The sequence below is a fragment of the Pelmatolapia mariae genome, linkage group LG7 (genome assembly GCF_036321145.2).
Source record: "Pelmatolapia mariae isolate MD_Pm_ZW linkage group LG7, Pm_UMD_F_2, whole genome shotgun sequence".
NCBI classification, from domain to species: Eukaryota; Metazoa; Chordata; class Actinopteri; order Cichliformes; family Cichlidae; genus Pelmatolapia; species Pelmatolapia mariae.
Window position 1 is genome coordinate 55,740,828 of NC_086233.1, and position 25,165 is coordinate 55,765,992.

The window sequence follows — 25,165 nt, forward strand, 5'->3', positions numbered from 1 at the left end:
CAAAGACTAAAGAAACCAAAGAAAAATTGTGTTGATTTATTTTTAAAGGGTTGCCACAATTTCATATTTTTTTATTCCTTTAACTGAACTTTTAGGCATTTCAGACATTTATACTGTGTGGAGATAACAGATAAAGTATTCATAGCATTAATTATGAAAGCATGGTCACTTTACTTTTAATAATTGTATATTGTTGCCTGCACAGTTTTATGCAGGCAACAGAGTGCGAGGCTTGATCCGAATGCATCTCCAGGCCAGTCTGGCAAAGAGACCACTCAAATCAGAGCAGACAGTGAGACAGATGGTGATTTTACACCAACATGGGGAAAGAAATAGCTCTTTAAAATCAAACCTCAGCAAATTACTTTGAAACCAGTTGGCCAGATACAAAAAGGAATCGTGACTCTGGGGAAGCAGTCACTGTGAAGCAGAGGTGCTGGAGAGATGATAAACCCGACAAGACGGAAAGCAGCCCTTCCATACCACTTTTAAGATGTCTGCATAATTATCATTTCATTTGCATGTTCTGGAAGATAGTGACTAATGTGAAAAGGCTGACAGACAAGGAACAGAGAGACGAGAATGTGCAAACAAACAATTACGCCCTGACTCTAAATGAGTATCACTTCAAAACAAATTGACAGTTAACTTAAACTCAGCTTAAAAAACATAAACATCCTCTAACAACTGAGGATGCAAAGGTCTACATGTCATTGCCTGTAACAGGAATTTTCCCCACCAGTTGATGGCTGACACCTTAAATATGTAGTACTTTATCTTTGATATAACTATGCCATGATCATCCTTTCCATATTGAAAAAATACTGGATTCATATGATGTTTTATGCCCATTGCAAAAGACAGTGGTTTATAAAACAGATAAAATAGGGTATGAAATTTTCCAAGCATCTCTAAGAAAGACCACTTTTATAAGCAAAGCCCATAAATTCTAAATTTTTGAGTTCAACTGGACTTGTGCCCCATGAAGATCAAGTAAATAATCGATGACTAATGAAGCTGCGCGGAGTATTTGAGATGGCCTCTGAGTTATCAGAGTTGTTGTTTTTCTCTGCCTTGAAGATAATCTGAAAAACAGGAAACTCAAGTAACCATATGCGCTGAAAAGCATTAATGTTTCAGCCTCCAAAATATTCTCCACAAGCCATATGCAGATTCAGATTATATGTGTTTATACAAATCTGACTAAACTATCTTAGGTAAGGTAGCTTAAGGTAATTCTAGTGGTTTCTGTGACAATGAATGTTTTCTGCATTATAGAACGGGACCGTTACAAACTTATTTTCTTTTTTCAGAGAATTATTTAATTGGTTGCTTAAAAGCATTTTACACCGGTCTTCAGACACTCACAGTGGCAGGGCTAATTAAACACTTTGAGGGCTAACTGAAAGAAGCACTCCAATCAAACTGAAGGTTTAATCTTCTTACTATAATCATCATAGCTTATGCATGTATATATATGTGGCTGTATTTACCCTATCTCCTCCTTAATGGGTGGGCAAACCTTCCTCACACAATATAAATCCCAATTTTTCTGATTTCGTATACATTATAATAATTGTCCATGTCCCGCTGCTTTCATAGTTACATAGTTGCATATGAAGTATGTACATGGATAATGCCCTTCCATTTGGCATGTCAGATTTGGAAAAATGCAGCATCAGTTTTGTAAATTAAATGAGCAGGGAGAGGTATTGTTCCAAGTAACCCACAAAAACGATTTACTAAGGATTACTGCATATCACTGACTGAAAACGACACCAAATTTAATGCCAAAAAGGAAGTATGTGTCATTTTTTTACCTTGTGGTAGTGAATCATCAGAAGTGTCCAATTATTTGGAATGAGAAGGGGGAGATGTTATCAGAACTAGTGCATAACTAGATGGCTCAAAGCTCTGAGTATGGTACCAAGACTTTGGCTTTTACATAATGCACTTTACTCCGTCTTTAGTTTACAGCCAAGCACCACATCTTTCTGCCCCACAATATTACCTGTATTTAGATCAAATGCAGCAGAACTGAACAAAACTAAAGGTGGAGTGTTGGGAGGAAGCAGCAGAATCCCAATGATGTATCTAGGTTTGCAGGCAGCCAAGCTACTTTTCACACAGAGCACAGCAGTTTACAGTATTTCAGGCACAGTCTTTTCTTAGTAGTGTGCACAAACAAAACTAATTTACTTCAGTTTTTTATTTTATTTCTTATTGATGTCTATCAAACTACAGTAATTATTGGGATGTGTCAGTGTATCACAGTGTCAGCATGTTACTGCATGTAATATTGACTCTGATATGTACTTACAGCATCACACATTCTGCAGAGAAATCGAGAGAAACGCACGCATTTATGCACGTGGCACAATAACAGTTTTTTCATTAACACAGGGAAAGCTAGAGATCTGACAGCGAATATTGTTTTTAGTTCTTGTACGCATGATAGAGGCCATCTGTTAAACAAAGATTTCAGGTTTATATGGTTGAACAGTTTATGATAACACCGCTTTCCTCTGGATAAATCCTGTGTTCCCTCCAGAGTCCCAGTCCTCAGGACCAGCAATTTCTAAGAAAGCAGTTAGCTCTTATATCAAAAACATATTGATTCTCCTTTGGTTACCTCTCATTGATCTAAATTGCCACGCTGTTTCCAGAGAGGAACACATACATAAGTCCTGTGCTTACCTGTATTATTTTTGTAAGGATGTTGGTTGCTCACTTTGTCATCAGGTCTGCTACTTTTGTGCCGCTAATGTGCAGCCCTTGGCAAATTGCTGGTCATGACTGAGATTAACTGGCTTTATCTATAGATTTAAATGTAAAGACTACATTTTTAGTATTTCATCTACAGGACTTTCTCATATTGGTGTATTTTTAAGATTGTGACATCATGCTAATTCACTCTACTTAGTAAATCAGGCTCTTATTTATTGTTATTTCTAATTATTTTCAAATAATTTTTGGTTTTAAGTTCATAAAATTGTCCGTGAGGCAGTTCTTTACAATACTGCTTTCCCCCAACTTGCATTGATTAACACAATTAACACACTGGTGTATTCGGGTACATTAATCACCCACCACCTCATTTTTATCATGTAATATCAAGTACCCTGTGAACAAGATTTTTTTAATATCTTCTCTAGAGGATATTTATCAAGCATAGGACATTCAGTGGCTGTTACCTCACAATTATTGCTCTTATGAATGTCTATTAAGTGTATGTATTTTGATATGAAATGTAATGTTAAAACTAAGCAATAGTAACTCACTTTCAAAAATTAACCTAGCAGAGTTATCTGCTTTATACAAATAATGCAGCAAAGTCAGCTATAAAATAAATATTTATATTGTAAATTAATGGTATGCTTGTTTCTCTGTTTTGATGACTTTGTCTTTACATTTTATAGTTAAAGATCATATTACAAGAACAATAACAATGCTGCCAAAGAGCATGCTAAGGTAAACACTCTAGCTCAGCTCTTTGATTATATATGTATGTATATATATATATATATATATATATATATATATATATATATATATATATATATATATATATACATATATATTAGGGGTGCAATGATACACAAAATTCACGGTTCGGTTCGATACTTTGGTGTCACGGTTCGATATTTTTTCGATACAAAAAAATTTTCATGACTTTTTAATTTGTCACTTATTAAAATTATAAATATATATTTTAACTCAAAAGTACAGTTTTTAAATTTAATGTTGCTGAAACAACAAAATAATAAAAAAAAATCACTCATCTTTGGAACAGAGAGTTTATTACAGAGAAATGTCTCTTTCCAAAATAAAAGCTATACTATACGCTTCTTCTGGGGTATATTCTCAGCAGCATATTAAACATGTCAGGTCCCCATAAGGAGAATCATGTGCTAACGGCTGTCTAAATGGCTCGGGTAAAGTTTGTAGCATGCGTGTTTGTTGTTTTTGTCTGCTTCCACTTGTCTTTGCACTAGGATGATGTCGGAGTAAATGTGCAGTCATATTCGTTGTGTTCCCACTAGTGCTGTCAGCGTTAATCTCGTTAAAATGACATTAACGCCATAACGCGGCAAATCTCCGTTAACAAGTTACCGCGGATCACCCCGTGCATGGGGCTGGACGGCGTCAACACGTTAACGAGCTAACTGCGCTAACGCACTAGTTCCCACCAATTCAGCATTGTGTGGCACATCCGACATACTGTTTTACTTTGTCCATGACGCGCTTACCTTCAGGGTCATACTTCACATGAAGACCAAAATAGTTCCAAAGGCCAGATCTGAATGAGGGTGGAGGAGGTTCAATTTCGGGTAGCGTTGAGGCAGTTGCCATGTTGCAACGAGCTTAACTTCTGTCTTGCTAGCTTGCGCTGAGCTCAGTGGATCTGCACTCGACAGTGCAGCCTAGGCGGATAAGTCGAACGCAGATCCACTGAGCTCTCAACACAGACAGCATCGTCAGAAGAAAAGTTGATAAAATAAATTAAAAATTTTGTATTGTTCGATACATATGCGTACCGAACCGAAAGCACTGTATCGAACGGTTCAATATCGATACATGTATTGTTGCACCCCTAATATATGTATATATATATATATATATATATATATGGAGAGAGAGAGAGAGAGAAAGAGAGAGAGAGATATTTAAAATACAGTACCTCAGGCTTCAATCACTTAAGTGAATATAACTAATAAAATTCTTATTAATAATGAAAAATAGATATGAATAATAAATAAATAAATACATTTCTAATTATATTAAAATTACTGCAGTCACATCTTTACCTTTCAAAAAATCTGCTTTGAATATCTAAGGGCATCCATTTGTCCACCCCCAACCCAGGAACGAAGATAAACACCTTTTATCCTTCATTCATCACTACTCCCATTCCGCCCAACAAAATAAAAACAATGCAAAACATAAGCAATATGAAACAGACTTTGTAAAAAACAAAATGAAGTCATCATAAATATTTAACAGGGACATGACAAAAATGCCTCAAATAAGAAAGAATCCTCAAGACAATTGTTGTCATTGTGTAGCCATCCATTTAAATAACAAAAAGAATGTTTAATATTACATCATTTATCTTTATATGCTTTCATTTCATCTTTCTTTGTGGGTGCAGGGATGTGGTGTTACTATTTTTTTGCATTATAAGCATACGCATATTATAAAAGTTTAATGTATGCAATGATTTCTGTCAAAGCTGTCTTTTGTAAAAAACAATTTTGTTATCGTAGGGAGCTGCTGTATTGCGTTGCATTTTTAGGTTCTCGAAACTGCCCATTCTTTTGCCTAATCACTTATCCAACTTATAATGACTGGCAGCTGGAACATAACCCAAGTTTGATAATGCAAAATACAGGGCACACCCTGGACCAGGGCCAACAAAGAGAGACAAACAACCACAAATTCTCACACCCACTCCTACTGCCAATTTGGACTGTGACAGGAAAGTGGAGCAACCAGAGGAAAAACACGCAGGTTCAGGCACAAAACCATCACTGTGACACGCAGTCTTGGAATAATTTTACTTAAAGCAACATGTGGAATAAAACAGTCTCTCTCAAGCCCCTTGTTATCTTCTACTTTTATTCTACTCCTTTGTGTTTCTAGTTTCTCATTTCTTACCAGCTTCTAATTTTCACTGTCTCTGTCTTCGTGTTTGCAGCTCTTCAGGCTGATTTTTTCATGCACCTTGTTGAGCTTTTATTTTTGACCCTTTTTTTCCCCCTTTGCTGACTTTCCATCTGTGTCTCATTTCCCAGTGAGCTGTGCTGTATATGAATATCCAGTCTAGTTTTTCTGTTAGCCTCTTCTGAGTCATTACTTTTCAGGACTAACCCTGCCCGTTTTATGCAATTCAATTAAATATATATATTTTCTTGTTATTCTACATTTTGGTCTCCAATTTAACTGCAAAACATAACATCCTCTGGCCCAATAAATTACTGCTGTTTACTTTAGTCTTTTTAATTTATTCTCAGTTTCACTTAATTTCTTCCTGATAACTTTGTGACCTTTCTCTAAAACATGCAAGGAACCCATTTTCATTTGTCTTAAAATAAGTTATGAACTATATTACTGCACTGATTTTCTAGCTAAGCAATTGCTTTTTTAAAAAAATACTGTAAGCTAAATAAAGAAGAGAAGTATAAACGCTTTATGTTTTACAAGTGACACTGGCGCAATCAGTTGAATGACCAGAGCTTGAATGACCACAACTTGTATGACCCGCGAGCCAGCATGGCCAACAGCCAACCAGTGATCAGCACTGCTTCCTACCCTACTCCCCTCTTTGTGCACTTGTTTACGCATCATTTCAAATCTTACTGATGCAAAATAATTGGATTATGATCCAAACATTTCTCTTTCGTTGGCTCAAGTGGCTTTCATAACGCATAAGTTCTACTCTATTCTACTTTTCTGAAAATCTTAATTATTCATGTAACCTGTTTTTATGTAAAAATTATTCAGGACATGTTATGAATACCAGAATATTTCTGGGTTTAATGTCAGTGAAAGAGACATATTTTACACTTAAAAGACAGGCACCAAACAGCACAGAGTAAAATGCACTGACGTAAGCATCTAATTACATCATCAAAGATCAACAGCATCCTTCTTTAGTGACACATACCATAAACTGTGTTCAGTCCTGTTTTCTGAATGGATAGGCAAGGCACTCAGAGGTCCTCTCAGAGTTAATGAACAGAAAAACCGAAGCTGTCCATGTGTACCCCGTTCACTGTGGAATTCAGGATCTGGAGGCAGAGCTACAACTGTGTAGCAGAGGTAATAGGATCACAGTTGTCCATCTGGCCTCATCCCAAGACACGCGACAGGCTCTAAATAACTCACAGCTAATTCTGTTGTTTTCTGATTCCGTCCTTACTCTGTCACAACCCACTACCCATCAACGTTAAGGAACAGCAAACAATTCTGATCACTTTATAATTTTTACTTTTTTAAATGGTAAATGGTAAATGGCCTGTATTTATATAGCGCTTTACTAGTCCCTAAGGACCCCAAAGCGCTTTACATATCCAGTCATCCACCCATTCACACACACATTCACACACTGGTGATGGCAAGCTACGTTGTAGCCACAGCCACCCTGTTGATCTGTAAATTTTTAAAATAATTTAGGCTTATTTTGTCTTTTCCAATAAATACATTAAAATTTTCTAGTTCTTACTTATTCCACACTCTTTATTGCTGTTCATCAAGATTTAGAGATTTTCCTAAAAACTGTTGCATGACCAAAGAAGGTAGCTGTGTGGTATGTGGTATGGCAAAACTAGTTCTCCGCCTTTGGCAGGGTCTGGTTAGAATGTCCTTGCAGTGAATCATAAGAGCAGAAAAAAGATTTCAGTGGGGCATTGAGTATTTGTTTCACCGGAAAATGGATGTTCTCATCTGACCAATACAGAAGTCCACAACAAAGCTTTGCAAAACTCAACATTTTGACATTTCCTAAGAATTGCCCCTTAAAATTAGGACTTAATTGTGGCAGATAAAAGTTATTCACAATGCATCTTAGTCCTTAATAGCACTCTTAACACTTAATGCGTGATAAAGCATGTTTGATACATGTGTTTTTGAGTTTTTGAGATTTGTACATTATCAGTGTGATTTCGTTTCTCACTGAAAACCATAAACAAAGTGCACAATGCATTTTTAAGCAATAACATGAAAAATGTATTACAAGACAAAACCAAACAATGCTGGATGTTGCAAATATGATGCTAATAGTTAAATATGTAAATCAATTTTTGACAGTTCAAAATACACTCCATTAAAGAAAACAGAATTGTATGGCAATTATTTCATGATTAATACTTTAAAGGGTTATGGTGGAAAACTGTTAAGTACAGTGAAGAGAACTTATAAGAAGCATATGAGTTTAAGGAGAGAAAGTCAAAGTTTTGAGAGACTTATGAGAGTGCACAGGAACGATGCCGACATTTTTTTTCTATCCAGGTGAGGACATGCAGTTCACATAATCCTGTTAATTCTTCCTTTAAAGCCGCAAAAGATCCAATCACCAAAGTGACATGCTTGAAGATGTGTTAATGCAACATCAACTCAAGCACTAAATAAGATATTCCTCCGTATAGGTTAAGTGGCATGGTGAAATCATGCTTTTTAATTTGAGGATGACTTCTTGACTTTGTGAACTGTTCAGGCAGCCTAACATCTGATCTTGAACCTACTGCTGACTAGTATATATAAACTCACCACCAAAAAGTGCACATGTCAACATCTGATGTTAACACTGACAACATCTGCAAAAATGCAGATGTACTACTTGCCACAATCCCAAAGTACAAACTCAACTTCATATTTTCCCTGTGACTCACACAGCATTGAACAGGTGATATAGTTTTCACATCCACAAGTGCATTAAGGTCTGTTTGGGGCTGAGGAATGTAAACTTTGCAATCAAACAGTGAGAGTGAGGGTGAGGGTGCATGTAGACCTCTGGATTTCAATGACTACTAGACTACAGTGCCCTCAGCTCTCCTCAACTCTCCAGAATATCATCAGAGTCTATCTGTAGCAGGTGGCACACCTACCAGTCTGCATACATTAGGTGGTCAATGCATCGACAGCATAAGGTTGGCTATCCTTTGGACCTTTTCCAACTTGACTTCTCATTCCACATTTACGTCATTTTAACTGGCAGATATCTTCACTGTCATTTTTCATGCCAGAAGTAGCATTCATTGGGTAATATTAGTGTAAGAAGCCTAGCTATAATAAATATTGATATCAGATTACAGCTGAGGTGACAAGGTTAGCACTGTACATAGCTGCTGTAAATATCGATTGCATGTGGAAGTATATTGTCTAGTTTCACTTATCTTTGACATCTCCATAACAAATGGGCAAAGTCTGGTGGATAATAAGATTCAGGATAGGATAGCCTGCTGATTGCATTGCATTGCATTAAAGACAAACTGAACGTAATTTAGCCTTCATTTAACAACCTGTACTTCCAAATTTGGGAATTGGGGCTGTATAAAAAAACTGACCTGCATTAAAGGCTTAACCTAATTTTTTTTAAAACAAAGTTCTGATAATTATGAGGCCAAAAATAAATTTTCATACTTATCACACATTTTTTCCTTTAGTTTTAGTTCAAAATGACTGCACAAGGAAGTAAAACAAACTAAGGACTGTGAGAAATTCAACTTGTAATAGTGAGAAGATGTTACATTTTCTGTAGAAACTGGGTCATATAACCTCATATGCAACAACAGATGTCATCATAGTATATACAAATGAGAAAAATCTCAAATGTCAAAGAGCTCACTTTCTAACAGCTGCATACATTTCTCTCCTCAGGGTCATTTTCAACACCGTAGACACATACCGCTCAAGAGACACATAGGATGATGTAATTATATTAGGGCCTAGGAAAGTGACATCCTCTGGTTCCCTTCAAGTCCATCACCTTTTTGAGATCTATGTGACAAGATAGAGTGGAGAGGAAAAGACCCAATGAGACAGAGAAAGACTATTGCTGTGCAAAGAAGTTGATCTGTAATGCTGCCAGAGTCTTTGGTGTCTGCGTGTCAAATGCCAGTGCACTCCATAGGAATACGATAACGAGGGTTGCGCACAGAGGGAATGCCAAATGAGATATCAAACACAGAAGAGAGCTAAGAAACGCCGAGCACAGCACTGAACCATTTAATAAGACATAGACAGAATGGCTGCCTACCTACATTGTACTTCAGTACTGCTATTCATCTGGGCTGTGACAATACACAGCCTGGCACAGGACATACCATGACATGAATACCACAGCATACATTCACAGTTCTGTGATGATATGCTTAGCTAAAGTGCATTTGGCATTTAGTGATAGTTCACCGTCCAATGATCTCATTAAAACCCTCTAAGCCTAGGACTAAAGATTGTCTCTCAGATTTTGTTACAGTGATTGATAGTGCCATTAAGTTTCCTCCCTGTGCACTTTTTCTGGAAACTCAACAGCGAACTGTATTCCCTGTATCGATTAACATTTAACACTGACATTATTTTACTTTATATCTGCTAATCTATACTTGTCGGAAAAGGTAAAAATCATTGATTATTTGCCAAAAATAATCGAATTAATTGATCACGAAGAAGAGTAGAAATAGATTGCACCTTTGCCTTAAACTCTGCCTTTAACCTGCCTAACTATCTAAAGAAATTGAGTTGCTTACGTTTACAGGAACCAAAATGTAAGGACACCTTCTAGCTATCTAATAATAAACGAAAAGTCAACCCATGCCTCGGTGCCTTGTTCTGCAAGTCACAATGAACATGGCAGCCCCAAATTATTTAAATTTCTCTGAGTCATCGAATAACAACTGACAAGCTCAGCTAGATCTATGCAGGCAGGGAGCTAAGTGTCATGGAGTGACAACACACATAGAATGTCAGGGACGATTTTGAGCCAAATGTATCATTTGTTGCCAAAATGTGGGTGACCTAACACTTATCTAATGCTTCACACACACAGACAGAACATCTGAGCTGTTACTGCTGTTCCGCTAAGGTTCAGATCCAGCAACTATCCAAATACATCCATAAAAAGCAAAAACCATGCCTTATTTAAATTAAGCATGATAAGGAGTCTATGAATGTTTGAATACACCTGTGCACATGGCTTTAAAAAAATCAGGGTCACTTCACAGCTTTAGGTAGGCACACATTTTAATGGTGAGAGTAAATCTAAAAATACTGAATAATTCTGATGCTTGAGTAAAGAACAGCAGTTAGATAAAGTTTATGTAATATAACGGGGTACTCTCAACCAGGGGCCAACCAGGGATTAGGGGCCCTGAGAAAAAATATAAATTTGGGCTCCATCACTTTAACACTGCAAATCATACCAACCCTAAAAATATAACACTGTGCAGACATAGATCACTAATTTGCTTAGATAAAAAAAAAAAAAATTAAAACATTGCTTAAGGTTGATGAGATATGTGCAAGTTTTTTGTTTACATTTTAATATTTTTCATTATAACATTATTGATTTTCTTTTGTTTGTTTTTATATTGATTGATACCGTACACCAAATACAAATACAAATGAAGTATAAATTAACTTTTTGGATAAATGTTTAAATTCTCATCTATAAAAAAGTGTAAAGAAAATTAATATTGCTTAAACATTTTTATTGATATTATTAGGTATTGGTAAATACAGCTTTAATAACACTTTGGATATCCATTTTCAAGCAAAGCATAGTTGACTAAAATATGTCCCTGAATTTTAGTCACAAGCTCACATAAGAGAACTCACCTCCTCCTTCAGATATCAGTGGGGTTGGTTCTGTGTCAGAGGTATACGTATGGAGAGATGGGAGAGCGACAGCTAAGCCTGAGCCAGAGGTTTCATTTGCCTGGCCTGGCACCGCATGTTGGCTAAACTTGTAACTGGTTGTTAGGAATGAAGTAAGCTAACTAATAATAGGAAATTCAAGTCATTTCTTTCATGTGGACTTAGTTTACTGTGAGTTTAATTTCCAACATGCCTTTTCCTTTTCTTTTTTAAAACCCAGACTTTAATCTGAGCCATGCTGTTGTCCTCCTGGAGAGGTTTCGTTATAGCGCTCGGCGTCAGCTAGGGGCGCGTGCACCTGGACCAGACCATATCGTGAAATAGGAAGGGGGGGGGTCAGAGGCTGACTGGATTTTGTGTGTTGTCAAAAAAAGTAAATAATGTTACGAATCAAATTAGTCTATAAGTACCTTGTGAAGCAAACAATATTTTATGGTGATAGGCTAATCATTAAAAAAAGGACTAATTGATCCCTGGAATCGAGGTATTTACTTGTTCCCTGGTTGCTGTTAGGGATGTGTGATTGAAACTTAGATATTTATATTTTTGTTTCTTTTAGTGATTAATTTAAACTTCTTTGAATATAGCCTTTTATTTATTTTTTTTAATGTTTCAGTTCATCAAAAAAATTCAAATATGATGCAAAGATCGCCCCAATAAAAACAAAATACATTTCTTAAGTGATAATGCGGTATTTCAATGATAATTTCATTTATTGGAGGAAAAAAGCTACCTAAATCTAGCTGGGGTGAATTCGGGGAGGGGGGGATAAATTTACTTGCAAATACTTTTTTTCTAGATATTATGGTAATATCTTTCAAATTTATTGGGCTGTTGTTATTTACTTTTCAGCATATAAGTAAACAAATAAGTCAGCAGTTATTATTCAAGAAAAAATGCTTTGCTTGCTAAATGTGTCCAAAATATTTAATCTGATCTAATTTGTACATGAAAGATGTGAAGCTTTTTGCTCTAAATGCTGAAAATTGACAGAGAATAATTTAACAAGATTAAGAGCTGTGGAATTTTTTAAAAAAAAAATTATTTTACTCGATAGTTACTTGTTCTATAAATTCCTGGTAAACGTTGCTACTTTGCTACCATTTGATCAAACCAGTATGCATGCCACTGCGTGGCAGCCGTCATCTTAGTAACGACCTTGCTATACTAATGAGAAGTGACAGCTGGCTGTGCAGTAAGACAGCATGCAAAATATCAGAAGAAACCATTGTATGAAGTTGTGTCAAATTGCAACTGTCACTAATTTAAAAAATTTGAACTGTGTCTGATTTTGACAAATATGTGCTATTTCATTCTCAAAGTGTAAGAATATTAACAGTAAAAACTAATAATGTGATATCAATTCATTCTAGAACAACAAAGTACATTTCATTAAATAAATTAATTACTTTCAGCTAGTCTTATATTGAAACAACTGTGCAAAATGACTAAATCCCTTCATCATTTACAAAAACAATTATGATATTAACACTGAGGATTTGTTTACTTCACTTTAATCTTCACTTTAAGGTTAGCTGACCAATCGATGCTAACCTGTTGATTAATAGACCCAAATAAGTGTAAAATGTCCAAACAGTCAGCATCAATAATCTTTTATCTTGCCTTTGAAGTTGAAATTAGCTAATAACCATACCAAGTAAAAAAAGAGGCTTTATCTGAAAGGCATGTAGAAATTAGAGTTGGTGATGGACCCACTCACCACCAGAATAAGAGCAGAGACATTTTAATTTTGAAAAGCCAGTGGATAACATCACGTGGTTAATTTATCACCAGATTAATTCTTAGGTGAATAAAAAAAAAGGAGAAAACTAATGCAGCAATTATCCCAGATTTTTTACAGGATCTTCCCGGAAGAACTGTTTTAGTTGCATATTACCATCCAGCAAATCTAAAGATATGTTTACCCATTATATTACCATTACTTCCAACTGGTGCCAGCTGAAGAAATCAGTTTGAATTGCTGATGCAGTCACAGTTACCTCACTACGTATTTTTCATATGAATTTTTGTTCTAATATTTGGTATTTCTTTACCAATATTTCTGCACCCATACTGCAGAAGTAAAGTCTAAACATATCCACAAATTCCTTCTCATTTATAATAATACAGTGTCTATGAAAACATCCCAGAATGAAAAAGATATAATGCCGCAGCCGGGTGAGCTTGAAATAAAATAAATAAATCAAAGTTTAAAAAACAGATCTTTCTTCACAGTTGACTTAGCATTCTGTTTTCCCTGAGGTTGAAGGTGGTTTGCTCTAAAAGATTCATAAATATAAAATTCACCTTAGGAAGTGAAATAGCTAACTGTCTGTATACCGTACACCCTACAGCTTAAGTCATTGATCTCCTCTTCCTTCAACTTCCTGTCAGATCAAAGAGACTAACTTGGAAAAATACAAATGTACTAGCCTCTAAAGATTTTTGAATGCACTGTATTGTTTCAAGCAGATGACTGGGTGTGTATCTGTGATATTGTGCTCAAGAGTGTGACAAAGTAAAACAGGAGAACACATGAATACATTTTTGTATTTTAAGATGATGCCAAAGGGATAGGCTCCAGCATCCCTGCAATCCTGATAAGGATAAGCAGAAGCGGAAGAGAATGGATGGATGGATGGATGGATGGAATAAGTCCCAGGTGTTACATGTACATAGTTTTATAATACCTATGCCAATATTACAAAAACAAGAAAGGGGACATTCCAAAAATGAGGTTTCCAGCTGTTATCTTGTAAGCATACTTGCACACAAAATATCTATTTTGAATTTTGAATATCCTTTTTACTCAAAATTAACCAAGAAAATCAAATCTACCATTAAATGGAGAGATTACAGATGTGGCAAGCTATATTACAACAACATTTTCTGTGCCATCAAAGCCTGTCCACTATATTGATACAGTGAATTCAACATTCAGCACCGTCTTATTCAAAGCAATACACCTCGGTCTACATACTCTGAAGAAAAGCCTGTTGCCACTGCCTTAGTTCATGCTTACCAGAGCAGAACAATGAGAATGAATGACCTTGACTATCAGATGTAGACACGGGGTTATTGGAGGGTCATATATAAAGCATGTGCTTGATTCTGCCAGCGATTATAATTGCCTTGGGCCTGAAGGCAGCCTGCAATGAGGTGGGTTGCAGGAGAATATGATGCCATTTAAACACAATAATGACCATAGTACAATGCCCTCTCAACTATCTCATAGCTACTCAAATGATTGAAATTCACACCGTGTCACATTAGCATATCAAGCCTTTAGTCTTCAGCTAAACTCTGGCTGCATAAAGCAACAGAGGGGAGAGGTTTGCTCTCTGAGTGGTTAGTATATGGAGACAGATGGCTTTGAGAGCCCAGTGTTAGCCTCAGCTGCAGAACCCCGACAACAGATCTTGTGATGTGGCACATTGGTCCTTTGCTGCTCATTTAGACACATGGGACCACTAAGACAAACACGGATACAGACATTCCTCTGTGCTCCCTTGGCAGTGTGGGCAGCACATTGGGCAGTCGTACAGGACACCTCCACCCCACCAATTCACCTCCTTTCCCCTCTTATACTCGGTTCTCTCGCTGATTCGTCATCTCTACAGATCTCTGCTGGACCGTTGCCCAGAAAGCAGTGCAAAAGACAGGATGTGTCTAAATCTTTGTACCTTTCTGCTGATATGAACTACTCAGTGTACTCACAAAAAGAGTGTGGAACATGAAGTTGTCGTGATTGTTACACTAGGATGCAACCTTGAGTGGAATAAGTGGTTAAGAAACAGGTGGATCAAATTTGGTTGTTTCTATGCCAACTCGTGCTTCTTCTCATCCTGTCTATCACCATGACGCAGAAATGGCTCCAACTCTGCTCTGATGAGGGCTCTTCCATTTCCTTAATTGCACTTTGTGGAGTTGAGGAGTGAGGAGAGAGGAGATGCAAATGGAGAGGAAAAAAAATGTGTGCACTAGTCTGAAGTTAGTTTTATCAAGTGGTGAGCTTGAAAGATGAATGAATGGATGCTGCACTTCCACAATTGCATCTATGCATGTGACAGTTTCCCATAGAATTTGAGGGATCAGTAGATGACATCATAAATCTTGGTTTTATGAGAAGATGCAAAATACTGCACTATCACATTGTGTGTGATATATCAAACATAGTAGAATATACCATAGATTCTATAAACTATAATATTAAATGGCAAAGTGGAACAATATGTGTGTATCAATTTTCTTATTTAAAGAAATACATTTAACTTAAAATTGGCACTAGGGAACTGATGGTTTGCCATTTGACTGAAATTGCTTCTTGTAAAAGACAACTTATACAGTTACAGAGATGGTAGTGGTGTGTTATACTGCAATTTTTGGTATCAATCAGATGCCAAGTAAATACAGGACCAGTATTGCCGATACCAATACAGATATTTTCAACTTATGATGGTAGTTTATCTAGGAGAGAGTGGTGTGTCACAATTTATGAGATTAATCGTCATCAATTTGCCAACTCTGAACTCATTTTAATGACTACTAAATCACTTTCCAGAATAATTAGTTAATACAATAAAACACACCTTTTAGCTAGCTTGTATTTTTTGGAGACCTGGATTGTATGTGTCTGTCTGTCTTTGTCTCTGATCTGATGGTCTGGGTCTGGGTCCATCCGAGGGATTTACTTCCTCCTCTCTTCATTTGTTTTGCTGCTTGTTCTCGTTTCATGGTCTTTCATTTCTTTATACACATTGATGGTGTTGCAACAGTAGAGAATTTTCTTCCAGCACACATCACTGTTTGCTTTCATTTACAGCTGTAAAGTTCTTCTGAACAATGCTACGCTTTCTCACATGTCAAAGCTGAGTGCCACTCAATCACATGAGTACAGAACAAACTGTGGCTACATGAGAGGAGCAGAGTTTGCACAGACATGTCTATTTTCTGATCACTGGGAGCAGTGCCCTGAACTTAGGGGAGAAAAACAAAGTATAAATCTGATTCTGTATATTATACCATAGTCCTATAAGTTATATTTGAATCTAAACTGCTGACTGCTAATGGATGGATTAAGGAGATCCTTTTGGTAAAATAACTGAAAATTAAGAAATGAATTGTTAAGTAATTGCTTCTTAAAGTTAGTTTAAAAAAGCGAACGACCTGTATTTTTCTGATATTTCTGTCATTTTCTGTGAAGCAAATTATGGCTTAAAAGAAACCAAATTACATCAAAGTCACACTGATATATTACTGAATGTCAGCGTGGTCCTGTGCTGCACCAAATTTGAAGAGGCATGTTTTACTAATACATATAAAAAAGAAACTCAAATCAGCTGATGTGGGTCATGTGACAGGGAGTAGTTGATATGGGTTACATACAACAAAAATTTGTTTTTTGTAGGTTTTATAAAAACAAGATCTCATGAATATCCTTGCTACTGTAATTACCACGGAGAAGTCATGAGTCACCCTCATGTCTTTATATTTTACTTTCAAAGAGATATACTATCTTGTAGTATGGCTATAAGAAAATATGTAGACACACTACAAGCAAAGTAATAGTTCTCCAGGCTTTCTGAAGGTCTTCCAAAGTTTTCTTTGGACATTGGCTTTCTTTTCACTCACTTTTAGTCCAGTCCTTGTACCTGATAATTTTCAAAGGAATGTTTTGTTTGCTTGTCTGTTAAGCCACTTAATTGAAAGTAACTTATCTGAAGGCCATGTTCTTCGGAAATAGGAGAAAATACAGTAAAGTCCTAACACAGGACCTGAGATCTGGCGACCTGAGCCATCTCCTTTTTGCTGAAGCCTCATCTAAAATGGTCTCTTTAGAAGTGTGGCTGTCAAGAAGCCATGTATATAGGGAGGAAGTCAGGAAAGAGGTAAAAAAAAGTGTCTACTGTTCAGCCATCCATAAACCATGGTAAGAGCTCTGTCATGCTTTGGGGCTGTATGTCAGCCAGTGGGGTTGGGGATCTTGTCAATTTTGATCCACCATGCAATGCCATCTGGGAAGGGTCTGATTGGCAGCAGTTTCATATTTCAGAATGACAATGATCTCAAATACACAACCAGGACAGTAAAAGCACATCTGGATGCAGAAACACACAATGGCATGCTATCAGTCATGGATTGGTCTTCCCAGACCTCAACAGTATTGAAACAGTGTGGGAGAGTTGGTCATACCAAATACTGACTTTCAAGCTTGGTAGAACTGTACACTATCACTTTTTTATGTTTGCACTTCTCAATAAATTACTGCACCTATTTTCTATTTTCCCATTCGAATAAAAATCAATGAAAGGTGGCCCAAAACATTTGCACACTAGTGTATAGTAAATGTATAGTTACATATAAACATTTCACACAGTTTAAAACTGACTCCAAACTGAACATCCCTTCAACAAGCTCTTCCAATTTAAGACCAAACCAATACAGCAGCCTCAGTCCTTTACATTTTAGTGAATGGGCTACCCCTTCATTACAGTTTCAATTATAGCTGGCGTGTTGCATTATTTCTCTTTACTAGTTCTTTTGTCAATGGGCTGGATGTAAATGGAGTGGGACAACTGTGACTGATCTGTGAGCACATGCACTGAGAAGGTTAGTGTTAGCAGGGAGTGTTTATACTAAAGATATTGATCAGTTGTTGTGATGCCAAGAGAAGCAAGCATGACAACAAGACACATTGATCACAGCTAACTGGAGAAACACTGTATCAGATGACATCTTTCCTCTGTGAAGTTTATATTCCACACACAACCACTCAAGACACAGACGCGGAGAAAGAATTAATGAATGGAGAAAGAAAAGGAGAAAAGGAAAAGGAGAAAAGGAGCATGCAGATGAGGAACACAAGGGCGGAGAAATGGAAGGAAATATATGACTTGCACCTGGCAGGAAGAAATTAATTGTTTATGAAGGTGGAGAAAAAAATTGAACAGATAATGGAAAAGAAACCAAGTAATATAAAGACAGATAACAGGATTAGAAGAGAGATGGGGCTCTGGTTGCTTGTGAATATGTGGCTGAGGATGAAGATAAAGGGCTAATAAATATGGAAAATGTGTTGCTTAAAATTTTTTTAAAATAACAGAGGGCTGACGGATGGAGTGTCAAAAAATGAGAACCAGAGCAGAAATGAAAGTGGCAGCTTTTAGAGGGAAGCAGGACGAACCAAATCACAGAGTTCATCTCCTGGCTTTAAACCGATCCAAGTGTCTTCCTCTGTTAATCTATCATCAACTGTTCTCACATCCATGCTGCCAGGCTGGAATCTGTGTAGTCCTCGGTGAATAAACAACCTGATAAATGAAGGTCAGACCCAGAAAAAATGCCCAGGCTCACAACTGTTGCTGTGTGGCCAAAGGGGCCCATGTTAACCATTTACTCACTTTGCAATATTTGGATATAGTATGTCACTGTGTTTAAACAGCCATTTTTCCCATCTGTGTTGTCACTTCATTTCATATTTATTAAGGAGCTTGGATTAATTAATGCAAAAGAGATTCAATTTTGTGTCCATCTTGTCTCCGACACACTGAAGTGTTTCTGATAGCCTGTTTTGAGAGGTGAGAACAGCTGGTGGTGTAAATAAATTGGACTGTACTTTTTCTCCTCCCTCTGTGTGTGTTTGTGCCTGTGTGTGTATTGTGCACAACGATAGAAAAGTGGTGTTACTGTTTGGCTCAGTGTTCAGCCATGCAGAACACAGAAACAGCAATCAAACAGAAAGGTAGGAACAAACCACCATGAATACACCTGCTGTCACACATTTGACTAGATTTCAGTGTCTGGCCCACATCAAGGATGTACTATGTAAATATATGTAGCAACCTGACAGTATGGTTGGCTATGAAAGAACCCTATTCATGTGGGTTGTGAGTTTAGCAAGCAATACAGACTGTTGGTCATCTTGCTTTTTAAGCGTATTTTATTGTTTAGTTACATGAATAAAGTCTAGTTTTCACTTTGTGGTGAAAAAAGCATTTTGTTGAACCTTTTCCAGATCAGTTACATTTCACATAAAAGCAAATCGGTGGTTTGCAGAAAAATGCATAAAAGGGGTGCCTGCAGATGAGCATGGACCCCTCTGAGAGCCACCTGAACTGAATTTAGAGATGAATTAGATGAATTATGCTCTGGTTTGAACTATTTTAAAGGTTCTCTTAGTTCTTACAAGAGTTTCAAGAATGTATGCTCGTTTTTCCTCAGCAAACCCACCATCACTGTAAGCGCTGACCTGAACCAACTCTGACATGGTTGTCACTAAAGGCTAATATGCACGCTAACGCACCCTTAATGACACATTCAAATTCAGTTACATGCACTTATGCAAACACACACACACACAGTCGCTTGCTACACCAGTAATAATTGCCTGATTAGGCTTATCACCAGCATCAGACTTCAACGCATCACTACAGGGAACATAGACAACCATACCCATGATGATGATAATGGAAATGGAGAGTACTTATCACCAGCCATGAAAAAGACTCTGATTGCAGTCATCATTAGTTATGATGACTCAGACTGATTAATAATTTAAATAATCAAGTCGCTCGATCTTGGTGGATTACAATCTTTACTCAATATATTGTCATTGGTTCGAAATCATTTCTTTTGTAAACCATGTCCAAGTGTTTGCTATTGGCTGTGGAGAAATGGGATTTTAGTGTTATTCAGCGCATCAAACAAATTCAATACATGGTTTCAGCTTTAACTCAAATCAGCTTTTCTACTGACCTTTACTTGCAATGCGTAGAAACTGTGTGTATGCGTGTGTGTTTTGCGTCTCCACTGACAGATCGTTAAAGTAGCTGGGCCAAATGATGTGCTTCCTCATTAGCCTCATTATGCTGAACCCCTGTTTTGTTAATTGACATAAAAACAAACACTTGCTCATGAAAGAGGAGCTGCCAGTGATCTTCTGTCTCCACCCCATGTTTTTGTTTTGGCGTGTGTGTGTGTGTGTGTGTGTGTGTGTGTGTGTGTGTGTGTGTGTGTGTGTGTGTGTGTGTGTGTGTGTGTGTGTGTGCGCGCTTTGTAACTGAGAGCCAACAGACTGAAGATTCATACTTTGTATAGATCTGTCATTCATCCCAAATTTCTTTTCTTGAATTTCGTTCATACAAAAAGCAATAGCTTACTGGATGTGTGTGATAGTTGGACTTATTTTCTAAGGTAACCGTTCAGAGCTTGGCTGAGCCACCTTTCAGTTGAAACAATTTCAATTTTAGGTTATGTGATTGTATTACAGGGGGACAAAAATACAAACACAAGCATTTATGCTCCTGTGAAGCTGAGAGTTAGAAGTCACGGGTCAATATGTCAAATTGTGTTTTTTTCTTGAATGAGAATCCCCTTAACATAAGATGGAGAAGCATGGCTACTGGTTTCCATGGAGACCCTGCAGCTTTTCTTTTAGTTTCATATCTGGTGCAAATGACCCTGAGTCTTTCTCTCTCACACAGAAAGACCCGATCAATACTAACTATCAGCGCAATATGAAATTGAGCATTGTAATGATTGCTGAGTGGAAATAAGTGATCACTTGCACCACAAAAATACCCTCTCAGCTCTATACAGAAACACCTATACTGTCTACCATATATTCTATACGAAGATTTGCACATTTTTGTTATTGACACTGATGTGAATTTCTAGATATGACTCCTGGCCCTAATGAAGTAATGTCTCTAAATAGCTTTTTTACCTTTTCCTATATCCCACTTCTCCCTTTCAAAAAACAAAACAAACAAACAAAAAAACCCTACATTGTGGCAGGCTGAACTCACATTTTGAGGCTTCAAAATGGGGGTTTGAGAAGCAATGGGTGGCATCATATTGGCTGTATTTCTCTGTTATACACAGTCTTTGGCTCTGCTACACAAAAACTGTGGAAAAATGGTTCAATGAACACAACAAAGAGCCCAAGGCATTGACTTGACCTCAAAACTCCCCAGATCCCAATCCAATTGAGTCTCCACAGGATGTTCTGGAGCAAGTCAGATCCACCGCCCTGCCCTTCAGCCAATAATACTTAATTTATCCAACCACAGTTCTATCCATTTGTAGAATTATCTGCCCAGGACATCCTACTGGAAGGGGTTTTCACAGGCAAATGTGCTTCCACGTAGCCCTACAAAATCCTAAGTGCATGGTGCTTGACACGGATGAAGTGGATGAAACGGATGTGTCAGTGGAACGCTGAATACTGCAGACAATGGCTGCAGTGGTTACTTTTCAGCTTCTCTTTTAGCTTTTCATAACTTAAAATTTTGCTCTTCTCTGTAGGTGGCAGATGGACAAACGAGAACACAAGCAAGTGTAGCTCGCAAACCATTTGTGCCACATATACAGTCCCAATCCAAAGGTTAAGATCACTTGAAAAATGGCAAAAAAAAATTCATATTTTGTATTGTTGGATCTTAACAAGGTTCCAAGTAGAGCTTCAATATGCAACAAGAAGAAATGGGAGTGAGACAAAATATTTTTTTTTGAGCATGCAGTTTATTGAAAACTACGCTTAAAGTGAAACAGGCTGTTTTACAGCCAATCAAAAGTTTAGGACCACGTGCCTTTAAAAGGCAAAATCTGTGCAAAAATGTGGATTCATTGTCCTTTTTGTCAGGTATTCACACTGTCATGATGTTCTGAAGGCAAAAAAAACCTTTCCCTTTTTGAATGTGGTCAGATTGTTGAACTGCATAAGCAGCATCTCTCACAGCTCGCCATCGCTGCTGAGGTGGGAAGCAGTAAGACAGTCATTTGGAATTTCTTAAATGATCCCGAGGGTTATGGAACAAAAAGTAAAGTGGAAGACCCAAAAACATTTCACCAGCAGTGAGCCAGAGGATCCAACTGGCTGGTCCGTCAAGACACCCGATGATCCTCGACCCAAACTAAGGCCATTACTGGTGCCGACTGCAGCCCCATAACCATCAGACGGCACCTGAGACTGAAGGGCTTCAAAAACAAAAAATGTCTTCAAAAACCTTCTTTCCTTGACCGCCACAGAACTTTGGACTTTTCAAGAGTGCACCAAACATGGGACATTGAAAGGTCGAAGAAAGTTTTATTCTCTGATGAGAAAAAATGTAAATGTTCCTGATGGTTTCCAGCATTACCGGCATGACAAGCAGATTCCACCTGAGATGTTTTTTACGTGCCACAGTGGAGGGGGTGCCATAATGGTCTGGGGTGCTTTTTCCTTCAGTGGAACGATGGAGCTTCAGGAGGTGCAGGGGGAGTCAAACAGCCACTGGCTATGTCCAGATGTTGCAGAGAGCATCCCTCATGACTGAGGGACCTCGTCTCTGTGGTAATGATTAGATTTTTCAACAGGACAATGCTACAGTACACAATGCGTGCACGACAAGGGACTTCTACCAGGAGAATAAGATGACTCTTTTGGACATCCTGCATGTTTCCCTGATCTAAATCCAATTGAGAACCTTTGGGGATGGATTGCAAAGGAAGTTTACAAAAATGGGCAATGGTTCCAGACAGTAGATGCCCTAGGTAGGTGCGGCTGTCTTCACTACTTGGAGAAATGTTTCCACTCACCTCATGGAAATGTTTGCGTCAAGCATGCCGCAGTGAATTTTAGAATTGATCAATAATAACGTTGTAGCTACTCATTACTGAGTTTCTGTTTGGAACTTGTTGCATGTTGAAGCTCTACTTAGAACCTTGTTAAGATCCAACCATGCAAAATATGACTTTTTTTTTTGCCATTTTTCAAGTAATCTTAAACTTTTTGATCAGGACTGTATCTGACACTGGGGCGTCTGAAGCTGGTCACAGACTGCCCATGTTCTACCACATGTGAACCATAATTTCCACGCAAGATCCAAACAATCTGCTACCAACTACCCCATACCAGACATAACAGGACACATAATAGGTCTCATAGCATAGACATGAAACCTCTGTTTTGCCACCACAAGGGTAACCTATACAATATATTACTAATATATTACAGTAATGTAATATCTGTGGTGATAAGTTAATCAGTGTAACATTTGCTTGTCTGCTTACCAAGTTTGGGTTCTCTGTATAGATCTTCTGTTCTGCCAGTGCTCTGTTTGGGTTTCTTTTCCATGTCCACTTTCTCAGTCCAAACCATTTAATATCCCCCCCCCCCCCCCCCCCAAAAAGAAAAAAAACCTTCGAAGAGGACTTTGAGTGATTTCTTGGAAAAGTCACACACATACAGAGACACATAGGCAAAGGCTGGACTGAATACTCTCATTGGGACTTCAGCAGCATTGTTTGATTTGTTGCGATGGTGACAAATACATTGGAAAAGAGCCCGGGAGAGAAATGAGATTTTTGTGGGAAATGTTTAATCTCTTTCACATGTGGTGCCAGATGTCACTACACACTGACAGAAACACACACACACACACACACACACACACACACACACACACACACACACACACACGTATGCACCTGTGTATCCAAGTTTTATGAGGACATTGCATTGACTTATATTAATTTTGTGAAAACGTGGTAGTCCTTTTAAAACGTGATTAATTTTTATGGACTTTAGTCCACATTAAATAAAAGAAACATTCCTTATTTATGTCTCCACTACATGAGTAACACCTTGACCATGCAGACACACAAAGAGAACAGGAAGTTGAATGGAAATCTTTTCAAAACATGTTGTGATTGAACAGGGAATGATTTATTAACCACCCATCTTTGCTTGTGTAAAAAGGTGACTTCTTGTAACTCAACAAATACAAGATCACATGAAGTCATGTAGTGCCAGCTGAAATTTGATTGACATTTCCTAAGCGTCTCCAGAACATACAAAAAAAGCAAGCCTTCAGCAATGTCGACCAGCACATTCAAAAACAGACATGCAATCACAGAGAGACGCAAGTGCAATGACACGAGAGTCCTAGATGATAAGTAGGGTGACGGACAGGCCAAAGGATGCTTTTTGTATCCTGACGTCCTTTGAGAATAAAGGAGAAAGAGAGGGAAATATGTAAAAGGAATATTTCTGGAAAACCAAAATGTGCTCTTGGACAAGAGAAGCATTTGTTTTTCAGTCTGAAGAGAAGAGGTGTTAAGCTCCAATTATAGGAACATGGCTAAATTGGATTGAAAGTTGTATTTTTCTTCACTCTAAATATTGTACTTTGGTAGAATTTTGGGGGTTAATTGTGCCAGGCTTTTCATTTTTGGTGACTGCATTTATTTGACAGTTAGCAGACTTGCATTTTTGCTACCTTTGTAACTGATATGAATACTTTTTTCACCATTGGAAAATAGTGGCAGAAGAGTAAATCAAAAACAGCTTTGTGTTGGAATCAGAACAGGTGCTGTTTCAATGTGTTAAGCTACAAAAATTATCCTGGAGGGGCATTAACGTAAAGAGGCTATTACTTTGAGCTTCTACACACCTGTAAACCTTAGCGACTGCATCTTGCTCAATTCTGGTGAAATCATGTTGACAAAATGTGCCAGGTAACAAACAAAAGCAGATGTTTTAACACCTGTCAACGTCAGTAGTAGTTCTCGCTGCAGTACCACATTTTGCCATGATGAACAAACATGTACACACAAACTAACTAAAGGTCATAACAACAGCTACACTACCACGAGTGGAAAAAAAAAACCCTAAATACTACCTAATGTAGCTTCATATGATGTGATCAGGATATATACTGTATGCTGTATATATGTGCGTGTGTGTGTGGGTGGGTGTATTTGTTCTTTTATCCCCTCGGTTGTCTATGGCAGAATCCCTATCTGAATCTTC

General features: G+C 37.6%; 1 protein-coding gene across 8 annotated transcripts in view; it reads right to left on the reverse strand.

Annotated features, from left to right (window-relative positions):
- shank3a (SH3 and multiple ankyrin repeat domains 3a) overlaps window positions 1-6,769 on the reverse strand; it is a 194,432-nt gene extending 187,663 nt beyond the window's left edge. For all 8 annotated transcript variants that reach the window (XR_010094399.1, XR_010094398.1, XM_063479829.1 and 5 more), the window contains exon 1: window positions 6,668-6,769. The gene's annotated coding sequence lies outside the window, so the exon portion shown is untranslated. The remainder of the gene's footprint in view (window positions 1-6,667) is intronic.
- Window positions 6,770-25,165: the final 18,396 nt, after the last annotated feature.